The sequence below is a fragment of the Protopterus annectens genome, chromosome 5.part0 (genome assembly GCF_019279795.1).
Source record: "Protopterus annectens isolate FY-2018-M chromosome 5.part0, PAN1.0, whole genome shotgun sequence".
Classification (NCBI taxonomy): Eukaryota; Metazoa; Chordata; order Ceratodontiformes; family Protopteridae; genus Protopterus; species Protopterus annectens.
The window spans coordinates 23,650,315-23,664,781 of NC_056735.1; positions in this window are offsets into that span (position 1 = coordinate 23,650,315).

Genomic DNA, 14,467 nt, shown 5'->3' on the forward strand with positions numbered 1-14,467 from the left:
CCAGTATGAACAGCAGTGGGGTCAGAGCTGAACCCTGATGTATATCCATTCCCATTGGGAAAGCCTCTCTGAAACTGAATAATGTTCATACTTCTGTCATTGGGTCCTTGAATGTAGTCTTCACTAATTGTACTGATGCTTCTGGGACTTAGAGCCATCAAAGGACTGTGTAAATCAGCTTTCTTTGGACTTTGTCAAACTCCTTCTCTGAGTTTAGAAATCCCCAGTTATACTCTTTCCTCCTCATCAGCTTCTTCTCTACTATTTGTCTCACTGAAAACATCAACTCAGTTGTACTGCATCCCAATTTGAATCTGAACTGTTTACCCCTCGTGTTACTCTCTACTCTTCTGTGTACCCCTTATCAGTCACCTTCTCTAACATTGTCATGTGGTCTGACATGAGTTTGATACTTTGTACCACCAAAAGTTGTAAATATCTCCTTTGTTCTTGTACACTGGTACTCGAATACTTATTCTCCAGCCCTATGGGATAAGTTTTTCTCTCCATGCTGTCGAGTAACTTTAGGGGTCCTTTCTCTCTAACGCACCCAATGTTTTGATCATATCTTCTGTAACTTCATATGAGCCTGCCACTTTCCTTGACTTCATTTTCCTTAGTGTATGTCTGATATCTTATATGAAGGGTTATCTTTCCTCTTTCACCTACACTGTACCCAAGGCAGTTTTATTCATTCATATGGTTCTTCAGGTATTCCTTCCATCTGTACCTCTTGCCCTCTGGATTGGTGAGAAGATTGTTGCCGATTTTCCTTATAAATGACATCAGACAACTAGTTCATTATCTCTCTGCCACTGTTCTGCAACCTGAAAGAGTTTCTTTGCTCCATCTCTTGGTCACTTTCTAGGAGAGGGTAGCCATTCTCTGTTATCTTATTCCTTGTTATTACAATTGTTCTCTTAGCCTCTTTGTTAGGCGGCCAGTATTTCACCTTAGCTTTGGCCATCTTTTCTACCTCCCTCTTCTTCCTGTACTCATCCTTTCTTTCGATTACTTTCAGAAGTACAACATTCCACCATCAGCTCTCCTTGTGTACTTTATTTCTGCATCTGGATTGACCACAGATCGTAGGTTCATAGGTTCATAGGTAGGTACTCGGCTATCTGCCCCAGGGCATCTATAAGCCTAGCCAGAATGTGTTGGCTTTCACCGCCCCCTTAGAATAGTTCCCTGTGCCGCTGTCTAGCAGAGCCATTAGTTCCCTGTGCCTCTGTCCAGCAGACCCACTGCAGTGATCCCCGGGATAAATTTTATGTTTCCCATCCACTCATCAAGGTTTCTCTTGAAGAGTGTTAGTGAGGGCTCTGCCTAATGTAGACTGGAATCCTGTTCCAAAGCATGAGGTGTCTCATGGACAGGAATCTATCCCTCCAGCATGTCCTATTTATCATTGTGGTGAGGTTTACATCCCTAGAGCATGTGGCTCTCGGGATTTGTTTTTAGGTGGAGCATGTCAATCAATTCTGGGTTGGACATGGCCTTGTATGTCAGGCAGAGATCACCTCTGAGTAGGCGGTATGCAACCAAGTACAGCTGGAGTTTCTTTAGTCAGGCTGCATAGGGCATCTGTTTGAGGCCAGTAATCCTCTTGGTGAGGTACTTCTGTGGTATTTCCAGCTGTTGCAGGTGTCTTGTAAGGTACATCCCAAATGGGGCATTGTACTCTATGATGGGTCTGATGAGTGATGAGTAGAGGGCACAATAACCTCTTTTGTTCTAGATGCGAACCCTTTTGTGATTAGGTGGGCAACATAGAAGGATTTTCTAACCACCTTGGCAATATGATTATCAAAGGAGAGATTACTATCTACTTGGGACCCCAGATCCCTTATTACACTTTCTGTATTTAGGGGGCTACCATGTATGTGGTAGTTCACGGGTACTTTGTTCTTTCCAAAGGGGATGACTATGCACTTTTTGGCATTTAGCTTGAGGCCATGATTTTGACACCAGGTATCTGTCTCAGTGAGACCCTTATGAAGGATGTCTGTATCAGCTGGAGAGTCAGTTATGGCCCCCAGTTTGCAGTCATCTGCGAACTTGGTCAGCCATAGTCCTCCTGTGCTTGCCTGTACCTCTAAAAAGTATATACCGAACAGGAGGGGTCCCAGGACTGAGCCCTGGGGGACGCCACTTGTAACTGGTTTAGAGTCGGACCTAGAGCCTGCAACTCTCACCGTGTGGGTTCTATCCGTGAGCCAGTTGGCAACCCATCTCACGATGTAGGGATTTATGTTCAGGCTGGTGAGCTTGTCTATAATACCAGAATGGGGAATGGTGTTGAAAGCCTTTGTGAGGTCTAGGTAGGCTGTGTGGACCTCCTTTCCTTCGTCTAAAGCCTTGGTAACTGTCTCAAAGAAGTCCACCAGGTTTAGAAGGCATGATCTGCCCTTAACAAAGCCAAACTGGGTAGGGTCCAATGTTTGGAGGTTTCCAATGTCTCTGTTAATAAGTTCCATGATGATGTGCTCCATAGCCTTGCAGTCCAGGCTAGACAGGCTTATAGGGCGATATTTTCAGGGTCCATTGTAGCTCCACCTTTGTGGAGCAAGATAACTGTTGCTGTGCACCACTCTATGAGTAGTATAGCCTGTAGAGAGGCTGAGTTTGAACAGTGTGCTTAGGTGAGGGGTTAGTTCATTTTGGAGCTCGTGTAAGACACAGTCTGGGACACCATCCGGTCCCACTGAAGCTGTGTTTTTGGCTTTGGATAGGGTTGTTTTAACCTGTGTGTCAGTGATTGCCAGGGCTCTACATTCTTCTGGTATGGTGATGGGCCCTTTAGGGGGGTGAGAGGGGGGGTAAAGTTTGCACTAAACCTGTCTGCCAGAATGTTGGCAATATCAGTCGGTTCAGTGTATTTTGTACCATTCTGCACTAACTCAGTGCTGATCTGAGAGTTTCCACTTAGGTTCTTGACATAGCTGAAGAACGCTTTGTGGTTATCTTTGGAGTCCTTGGCAATTTTTCTTTTGAAGCTTGCCTTAGATGATTTTATGAGGGATCATAGTTTCTTGCTGATACTGATCAGAGATGTCTTTCCTTCTTGGGATTTTACTCTTTTCTGTACTAGTTTCCTCCTTCTATTGTACAGCTCGTTTATGGCAGGGGTCCACCAGACTGGTTTCTTTTTCATGGAGGAGTGAGCCTTGGTTTTGCTTGGGATAGCATAATCCATGCATTATTGCAGGTGCTCATAATGTGCCCTTGTAAGGGATTCAGCAGCTTGGACAGTGTTGGCCTTTAGCATGGGGGCTATGAACCTTTCCACCTCGGTCTTGAGTAATGTGAAGTTTGCTTTTGAAAAGTTTTCATGGTGGTTTCCTTGATTGGGGGTGGGGGCGGAATGTGGATATCCAGAGTGATTATTCTATGGTCTGAATTAACCAGTGAGGGGTTGACCTCTAGTGTGGAACACCGGTTGCCTATGTTGGTGATGACCAGGTCCAATATGTTGTCACCTCTGGTGGGGGTGTTGACCAGTTGACCCAGGGCATTTGAGTTATAAATTCTAGGAAGCATTGGGAAAGGAAGTTAGTACTTGAGTAGGTCTCCCAGTTAATGTTTGTGTAATTGAAATCACCCAATATTAGGGTGTTTGGTAGGACCTTCATATTTTCCAGTGTCTCCAGAAATGCGGAATGTGGGTCCTAGGTCATGGTGGGTGATCTGTAGCAAGCTACAATTTGAATTGCAGTTTTTCCCATTGTTGGTTGCACATGGATGATCTCTGAGGCATTGTACTGCTTCACTAACCTGAAGGTGTGGGTATCCTTGATGAATATGAATACACCCCCGCCTTTTGTGTTTTGGTCTGGGTTCTGTGGCCGAAAAGTATGGTATGAGTTATAGAGGGGTAGTGCTGGGGTGCTCCCTGGAGCCTTAAACCAGGTTTCTGTTACTGCACAGATAGCAATGTTCTCCATACTGAGGAGTGCCTCGAGTGCATGCATTTTGAGGTTTAGACTTCTGGCGTTGAGTAGCATTACCCTCAGTTTTTGGTTACTTGTACTATTTACCATGGTGGTTTTATCTTTTGAGCCATGCCTAAAAAAGGCACTATGGGGTGGCAAAAACCTTGGCCAGTATTTGTAAGCCTAAGGGTGACAGGTGCAAGCCATCTCTTGTGAAGCAACGTGGCTTGTCGAGCATGTCATCCCAGGCGGATAGATACTGGATCCCCTTTGAATGACACCAGAAAATTATCCAATTGTTGAAATTGATCATTTTTTTTATACTGTGGCATCATTCTTGGTGAGGGCAGGATGCTACTCAGGGTCAGGGTCATACCGGTCTGGGTTATGTGATCAGAGAGCACTTCCATGTCTCTTTTCATGTAGTCCAGGGAGGTATGTCTTAGGTCATTCACACCAACATGGACAATGACAGAGTCATATTTGTACTTGTTCCAGAGTGACCTGAGTGCTTGTGTTATATGATGGATCCTGGCACCTGACAGGCAGCTAACTGTAACCTTTTCCTTGTCCAGCCTAGTTAGTGGGACATCAGTGTGCCTGACTATAGAGTCACCTATTACTAGTGTGTTGGGTATGTTATTTTGCCTTAAGGGCTGTGATTGCATGGCACACTTATTATGTGAATTATGCGTTTCATGGTTTGTGATGGGGTTGTGGAATTTGCTTGGATGTCTGCTTTTGAGGTCTCTGTTGCTTTTGCAGATTTTTATTTAGAGCCTTCAAGTATGTTTTCATGTATTTATGTGTGTTATTTGCGGTGTTGGTTTAGTAGGTCTATGTGAGACTGGTGGTGTGTTGCAATTATTTCCCTTCTTCTCTTGACTGTCAGTTTCAGTCTTGGGTTGAGAGAGCTTTGCCTCCAGTTTGGCTGTATAATTGCATATATTAGTGTTTGGTGGTAGGAGGAGAGGGTTGTCTTTGCACATGAGGCAGTTGTAACATTGCCTCAAAATGTCCAGATTCACCAGTTGGACTGGAGAGTACACCTGAAATTGTCCTTTGGACATGTCTGAATAGGTAAAATGAGCTGTTTTACTGACTGGCTGATAAGGTTAAATAGAGAGCCTTGTCCTTCTGAACAGTATAGGGGGGGTCTAGTGCTAGGGCTTATTAGTGCTTGCTATGAGTTTTGAGCAAGTGCTGGGCTGTGAAATGAATGGTTTGAGTGCTTAAGTTGAAAGTTTGTCTAGTTCCAAGGGAAAAATTGAAGAGTAGACTTTGCGGAGCCGGGAATTTAACCCTAGCTAACCAGCGCTGCCTGGCGCGCAAAACCACGCAAATGCATTTTTTATAGCAGGGAAATTAAAGAAATAGAAATTAGCCCAAAATGCCCAATAAACTACTAACTTCTGAGCTGAAACCACTCCTCCAGGGACAGATAGGCTGCTCAAACCTCCCCTCTCCACAGGTGAACAGAGAAACTTCCTTCTATCCAAGTAAGGTATGGGCAACACAGAGACTTGTAACACGGCCCTGAATTCAGGGATAACCTGAAAACTGAACTATACTAGTTCAGAAAGGTGGGAAAGAAGTATATATATATATATATATATATATATATATATATATTTTTTTTTTTTTTTCAGAAAATAAAGCAGATACAATAAAAAAACACTTTAAATGCATAGATCTGTTCTGTTGTCTTCATACATGCTGTTTTGTAATGCTGCTGTCCTTCTTTTCTATCTATTCATTCCTTCTACTACCTCAGTTGGCATGGAAATGAATATGCTCTTCAACCCCCCCCCCTTTTTTTCCTGTGGTCAACTTCCAGATCTTCAACTTAGTCTCTATCATTTTAGAGTGTTCTTTGATCACTGCTTGCTCCTGACCGTCAACACCTATCTCTTTCTCTGATTTGACCCCAATGACCTTATTTACTAGAACATGTTTATCTGAGTTGCATTTTGACCAGCCTTGTATGTAATATTGTGACTGTTTCTCTTGGCAAGGAAATTATTAGCCATCATTGAGTCATTTGCAAGAAAAAGGTCCAGTGTTCCCTCTTCTTCATTATTCCTGTTGTCGCAACCATGTGGACCCAGGCTTTCCTTATATCTGGTTCTGTCTGCCCCAGTATGAATATTCAAGTTAGCCATTATAATGCTAACTCATTTTGTACTGCTTTATCCAAAAGGTCCTACAATTTCTTCCTAAATGCCTTTTTCTCCTCGCAATTGCAGCCCTGGTGTGAAGCACTGGCTGAAATCATGAAAATGGCTCAGTGCTGGGACCTCTCCTTTTCAGTATTTACATCTCAGATTTCCAAGCACAGAACCAAGTCCTCTGCCTAACAAGGTTTGCAGACAGCTACAGACTGGGGGTTTAGTTAAGCTACCCTGTGACACCAAATCCTTCAGTTTGAACTCTACCCTGTAAAAACTTGGTGCGCCAAAAATTCCCTCAAATTAAATCACTTTCAGTAGACAGCCTCTCCTCTCATCTTATTGTGTAAACAACTTGACACCACAGACGGAAAATGTATTCACCCTAGGTAGTTGAGTTGATAATTCCCTCTCTTTTGATCATCATGTGACAAAGATTATCAAGAAACTGTTCTCTATGGACCAGTTAATTCTCAAAGGAATATCAGTGCCGATAGAGGTAATCACTCCCTTATACTCAGCATTGATTAAGCCAGTTATTGAATACAATGCCCCCTTTGAGATGAATCTCACTAAATGTATCAAACTATTAGAAAGTCCCTAAAGGTTTGCAATGGAAAAGATCACAGGTCTAAAGTCCTTCAGCTACATAGGAAGGCTACATTGTCTCAGGATGCACTTTCAATGACATTGGCTGCAGAGATGGTTGGAAGAGTAAATCCTCAGCTCCATGTGCTTCGGAATGTCCGCTGAAGGGTGAGTAGTGTCTATGAGGTTTGGAGTTGATTACTGGAGATACCATCTGCTTGGCAGTGGAGATAGTGCTGGTTTCAACACAGAACTGCACGCAGCTAGTAAACAGTGATCCTTAGTTCCTTCTCTTCATAGGTTTATAGGTGTGTACTAGGCTAATGGCTCTGGAGCCTTTACAAGCCTAGCCCATAGAAGTGCCCTGGCATCATGCCGCCCGACCTTACTTCCCAGTGCCTCTATCAAGTAGAGCCACTGGACTGATCCCCGGGCTGAACTTTCTATTTCCCATCCACTCATCAAGATTTCTCTTGAAGAGGGCCAGTGAGGTGCTCTGCTTGACATGTATGGAAGTCTATTCCAGAGCATGGGCAGTCTCTGGGTTATGAACCTGTCCCTCCAGCATGTTCTGTTGATTGTGGTAATGAGGTTGAGGTCTCTGGATCGTGTAGCTCCACCTCCTCAGTTTACAGATAATTAACCTTAACTGATCTGTTGAAACTTATGTGTGACTCCTTAATTGACCTGTTCTAATTTTTGTCTGACACAAGAGACAGAGTTGTGGTCTCTTTTTCAGGTTTTAATATGCAGTTAATATGAGCACTAAACCAGGTCATCTTTGGTTGGAGAGCGTTCCCCTACACCCGAGTGGCAGGAGTTTGCAGTTAGAACTCATCTGATTGAAGGTTGCTGGAACAGGGCTCTGTTTTGAGCTTTTTATTTAAAAGCAGAATACAAGTAAAACACAGTGTAAATAAAACAATGAGAGTATACAGAATAGAAAAAGGCAATAAAGTAATACAAAATACAACAAATAAAAGCATGATTACTGCATTTATTTTAAAATCTGCACTTAAAGTTACATTTAGTCAATTTAGTCGAAAGTTTGCTTGTTTGTTTGTTTAATTGAACTGTGGAGGCTGCCCACTAAAGTGTGCTAGCCTGTGTAATTAATTTATCACTGTCTCTGCATTTTCTGTGTATTTCTACAAAAAACCCCCAAAAAATTAATGCTTGTTTTCCCGCCTTTCTCGACTAGTTTAGACCAGTATACAGGCATTGCTGTATTCTGGGCTGTGGTGTAGTTCCTGGGTTGTCCATTACCTTACTTGGATAGAAGGAAGTTTCTTTGCTCACCAGTGGGAGTGGGGAGCCTTGAGCAGCCTACCTATCCTTGGGGGAAGTGACCTCAGCACAAGAAGCTGTTAGTAATTGGTTGTTTAGGACCATTCCTAGCTCTATTGTAGTTCACTGCTTAAAATCCACGTCTGGGCATTTTTGTTCTGGGTATACTGCTCAGACAAGCTCCACGTGGGTTTACAGAGTGGTCCTAGCAGCAAGGAACTCGAAAAAGCGACTACCTTCTGGATTTAAGTGTCTTTGCTTTTTTTTTCACTGAAAATAGCTTCTGCTGCTCACATTGAACTAGCCTGAGCTGCTTTTTACTGATTACTGCATTTATTTTAAAATCTGCACTTAAAGTTACATTTAGTCGAATTTAGTCGAAATTTTGCATGTTTGTTTGTTTAAAGGAACACTACGGAAAATAATTCAAAAATATATATTTTTTCATTTTTCCTTAAGTCTGTCTCTTTGCAAACCTGTATGTACCACAATGAAGTAGTAAATACTAATTTTATTCTGTTTGTACCCTGACTGCCCTCCTGGGGGCAGACATCCTGATGAGAATTAGTTCTGTTCTAAAAGAAAATCTAGCCCATAATACACTGCAAGTCCACTGTATTTGAGATTTTAGTGCCCATAGCTGTACTGTTATAGTACTGTTCCATTCACTTAGAATGGAAGAACTGAGCTGACAATCTGTTTTTCAGAGGCCTCAGTAAGAGTATAATTCACTGTCATGCAGTGCTTCTTACAAATGTTTTTCATGCTGATGTGTTACACATTCTGTGAAAAAGCTTCTATAAATAGTGTCTCTTTGCTGAGATTTCAGCCTTTCTTTAGGCATTTAACTTTGATATGCCTCAGTTTCTTCTACAGTTCCTCCTCCCATATACCAACCCCCTGCTAGCAAGAGTATCACATTTCCTGGCCTGCAAGGTTCAGCTATTTAGTCAGATTTGCATGACAATACACATCAAACAGATTTGCTTGCTGTCTGCCTGGTGTGCCAGTTAAAAGTGTTCCCTCATCTCTCTTACTCCTATCATGTTGAATAGCACTTTTACAGTAAATCTTGTTACAAAAATGCTTTTTCTCAATCGTTCATATGAAGGAGTTTAAGTAATCCTTTATAAATCCCTGTAGCATACACAGATTACCATTCATCTTGTCCACTGACAGATTGGGCTATGTTTGCAAAATAAAGAATAAATAACATAAAAACCACAACTCTAAGAATATAGACATTTGCCTTACATAGAATTTTAGTCCTTCTGAAACCTCCACACTAGTCTATTGATGAGATGGTTTATGTAGTTTATAGCAGTGGATAAAAAGGAGCAAAATAACCTTTGGAAAATCTGGACAGAGAGGATCCCAACTCAAAGAGCTTCCCTGTCTATCAAATCATCCCACTCATCACCTTTTTGATAAACATTCCAGAGCTGGGAAAAAAATTGCATTTCCGGACGTAATTTTAAATGGCATTTTTATATCCTGTATGACTCTCTGCAAATGAGGTCAGGCAGACCACCTAGCAGTATTAGCTAGTGCAAGTGGAATGCACTGACTCCAGGGGTTCCAGTAAATGCTTTCCTGTCAGTCCTGCCAGGCTATATCACTGTGTTTCACATCACCCATGCTAAACATATATACTGGTGAACCATGCTGCCTTTCCCATCTATTCACGACACAGACTACACATAAGCTGGTAATGTCAGCTCTAGGCACCTCGTAGTCACTCCATTTAAGAGGATTGGTCTCATCCATGCCATGCTACGTCATTCTCTGACACATCCAGTACTAAAACACACAATGAGAGAAAATGTACTGGTGAGCCATGCAGCATTGCCCACCTCTCCACAAAACAGTGCTGCAACAACTGTGGGCCAACCAAGCTGCAGTTGATGTCAGTTCAGGCCACCCAACAGTTGTTGCAGCAAGCCCACTGCACTGACATCATGTCATCCCTAAACAGGAATGGTGTCAGTGCAGCTCAAGCTACATTGTTCAACGTTACATCTCACTCACACACACACTGTCTCTCACACACACACACACACACACACACACACACACACACACACACACACACACACACACACACACACACACACTCTACTATCACACACACACACTCTACTATCACACACACACACACACACACACACACACACACACACACACACACACACACACACACACACACACACACACACACACACACTCTCTACTATCACACACACACACACACACACACACACACACACACACACACTCTACTATCACACACACACACACACACTTTACTATCACAAACACACAGTCTACTATCACACACACACACACACATACACACACACACCTCTCAAGACATTCAGACACATACATATATACATTCACAAAGGTAGACTTGCAAGTCAACATTAATTTCACACACTTCCCCCAACTCATCTTAAAATAGTGATGTACAACTTGTGTCCAATCACTGTTCTGATGCCTCAAGCTCAGTGCAGCTACATTCAGTTGAAGCAAGCACAGTGCAATATCGTCTTCCGTTCACCTAACTGGGCTGCCATTGCCCCAACTAGTCTTCATCAGTCTTGTTTTGTATCACAGAATGGATAACCAGTGTGTCATTCAACTCTATTTACTTTTCTCATGTCTCCACAAAGCAATGAAAAAACCACTACGGATGACCCAAGATGCTGATGTTGATGTCTACTTTTGGTACCCGCAATGTCCTGAAGCAAGCAAAGTGAATAGATTCTAGATGCTGCACCCAAAAGTTACGTGCCAGTCCATCTTATACCCAGTTCTCCCATAAACCCATAAGCTTCCTAAATGCATCTTGTATGGGACCTAACAATATTCCTGGCTGTGCTCTTTATGAACTGCAGAGTGAACTGGTACCTCACCCATGTGCCTTGTTTAATCACAGTCTCATCTCAAGCTTTGTCCCTACAGAATCTCACATTTCTATAGTCATCCATCTATACAACGGAGGAGCGAATTCAGACCCTGGGAAATATTGCCCCATTACCCTGAAAAGTCTTATAAGCAGAGCTATGGAACTAATCATCATGGACCTAATAAACAAGTATATAGTGAATCTCCAAACTATGGATCCCACACAGTTTAGTTTTGTGAAGATTAGGCCATGCCTGCTCAACTCGGTCAACTTCTTTTATTCAGTCAGCAGAGCTGTGGATGAAGGCAAGGTGGTTCCACACTAACTACCTTTTTCTGGACAAGGCCTTTAATAACATTCCCAACTCAGGACTCATAGAAAAACTTACTAACCTCTGCAGCAACTGCCATATCAGTAGTTGTGTTGCAAACTGGCTCACATATACAAACCACAGTGTGACAGTGGGTGACTCAAAGTCAGACTGCCGACCAGTCATGAGTGCGGTCCCACAGGCATCGGTCTTGGATTCTATCTTTCCAGAAGTCTGGTCCAACAAGAAGGTACTCTGGCTGACAAAGGGCATAGAGGATTGCACGATGCATCGGAGACCATCCAGGTGCAATTAACCATAGGCAAGACTGCTCTGCAATTTGTAGCATGTTACAGGCCACCCTCTCAAACTCAGGAACCTCACATGGCCTTCCTGAAAACATTGGAGGGGATAAATGTATCTCCAAACACCATCATACTAGGTGACTTCAACTACCCTAATATAGACTGGGAACACTACTCAAGCCCGAACACTCTAACCCAAATATTCCTGGAGTTCATAAACTCAAATGCCATGGAACAACTAGTCACCATCCCAAGAGGAGAAAACATACTTGATCTCATCATCACGAACATGAGATCAAAATGTTCAACACTGGAAGTATACCCCTCACTGGTGAGATCAGATCATAAACTAATCTTGCTGGAGGTCCTCATCCCGCCCCCACCTGAAACAAAAAAGACCACAGTGAAAAACTTCTCAAAAGCCGATTTCACACTTCTAAAAACTAGTGTGGTCTCCTTTAAGGCCCCTGAGCCAGTAGTAAACATTACTCAAACCGCTGAATCACTTACAAATGCCTTCTACCAGCACCTACAGGACTGCATGGATCAGGCAATCCCAAACAAAACTAAGAATCTCTGTACCAAAGGCAAGCGTCCAGTCTGGTGGACCCCAGCCATAAACAAGCTCTACAACAAAAGGAGGAAGCTACTACAAGATAGAGCAAAATCCTTGAAAGGTAAGACACCTTTGATCATTATAAGTAAAAAACTAAGAGCTCTCATAAAATCATCCAAGGCAAATTTTGAGAGAAAAATCGCCAAGGACTCTAAAGAGAATCATAAGGCCTTCTTTAGCTATGTTAGAGACCTAGGAGGAAACTCCCAGATATGCTCAGAATTAGTTCAAAATGATGTGAAAATTACTGAACCTACACACATTGCCAACATACTGGCTGACAGGTTCAGTGCAAACTTCTCCCCCAAAAGGAGAGATATCTATTCCAGAGGATTGTAGCCCCCCAAACATCTCCAACGCCCAGGTGAGAACTGCCCTCATTAAGGCAAAAAACACAGCATCCATGGGACCGGATGGTGTCCCCAGCTGCGTGCTTCACGAACTCAATGAGGAATTAAACCCACAGTTAGGGCAGCTGTTTAATCTTAGCCTCACCTCAGGACACGTACCCAAGGAGTGGCGCACGGCGACTGTGGTCCCACTTCATAAGGGCGGTGCCTCCACAGACCCTGGAAATTACCGCCCCATTAGCTTGACAAGCCTTATCTGCAAAGCCATGGAGAGGATCATAATGGAACTCATAAATAAAGACATAGGGAACTTGCAGACTTTGGATCCAACCCAGTTTGGCTTTGTCAAAGGCAGATCCTGCCTCTTAAACTTGGTTAACTTTTTCGAGACTGTCACCAAGGCCATTGATGAGGGAAAGGCAGTCCATACAGCCTACCTCGACCTGGCAAAGGCCTTCGACACAATACCCCACTCAGGTATCATCGAAAAACTCATCAGCTTGAATGTAAACCCATACATCACAAGATGGGTTGCAAACTGGCTAAGTGACAGAACCCACAAGGTCAGAGTTGCTGGAGCCATGTCATACTCAAAGCCTGTCACAAGTGGTGTGCCACAGGGCTCAGTCCTGGGTCCACTCTTGTTCGGCATCTACTTTTCTGAAGTACAAGCAAACACAGGAGGGTTATGGCTGACAAAGTTTGCAGATGACTGCAAACTGGGCGCCATAGTCGAAAACACATCTGACACAGATATCCTCCAGAAGGGCCTCACAGAAATGGATAACTGGTCCCAGAGCCATGGCCTGAAGTTAAACGCCAAAAAATGCATAGTCATACCCTTCGGGGAAAAACAAGGTTACCCCTAGCTACCATATAGGTGGCAATCCACTGAGCACAGAAAAAGTCATCAGGGATCTGGGGACCCAGGTTGACAGTAGCCTTTCGTTTGACACTCATGTTGCTAAAGTAGTTAGGAAAACCTTCTATATCGCCCACCTGATCATGAAGGGATTCACATCTAGATCAAGGGAGGTCATCGTCCCCTGTACTCATCACTCATTAGACCTATGATTGAGTACAATGCCCGTTCGGAATGTATCTGACCAGACACCTGCTGCAGCTTGAAAGGCCCCAAAAGTTCCTCACCAAAAGGATAAAGGGTCTCAAAATATGTCTTATGCTGCCCGACTGAAAGAACTCCAGCTCTATTCAGTCTCATACCGCTTGCTCAGAGGTGACCTGTGCCTGACATATAAGGCCATGTCAAACCCAGATTTGATGAATATGCTTCACCTCAAAAAATCTAGATCCCTCAGAACCACAAGGGTGGGAGACTTAAACCTTGACACGGTTATAAATAGAATGTGCTGGAGGGACAGATTCATCACCCAGAGACTCCCTATGCTGTGGAACAAAATCCCAGTACATGTGAGGCAGAGCACCTCTCTGGCCTTGTTCAAGTGGAATCTTGACCAATGGATGGGAGATTGCAGATATACCCCAGGATTACTTCAGTGTCACTGCTTGACAGAGGCACAGCAAAATGATAGGCATAGTTTTTATTCAAACTAAAGTGGTGGCGAAAGCCACATAACTATGGGCTAGGCTTATAAATGCCCTTGGGCAGATAGCCTAGTATGAACCTATGATTACTCCTTCACAAGATTAAGGTGGTGTTATGCATACTGATGTCAACTGTAACTCAGTCACCTGATTAGCACATTCACAGGAATTCAAACAATAGCTGCAGAAAACACATTATAAGTACCACAGATTAAACCATTTTTAAACTACAGATAGAAATTGATATGCGAATCATGCTTGATTCACAATGCATTATTTTACACTGGCCGAAATGACAGCCATGTTTCCCACAAGGACATGTGACACTGGCTTAAGATTCAAAACTTATCTCTAGCTACAACTTCTTTGGCTTATTTTTCACACATGCGTTAACTATTCATATAACCCACTCCCAACGAGGCATGCATTGCAGA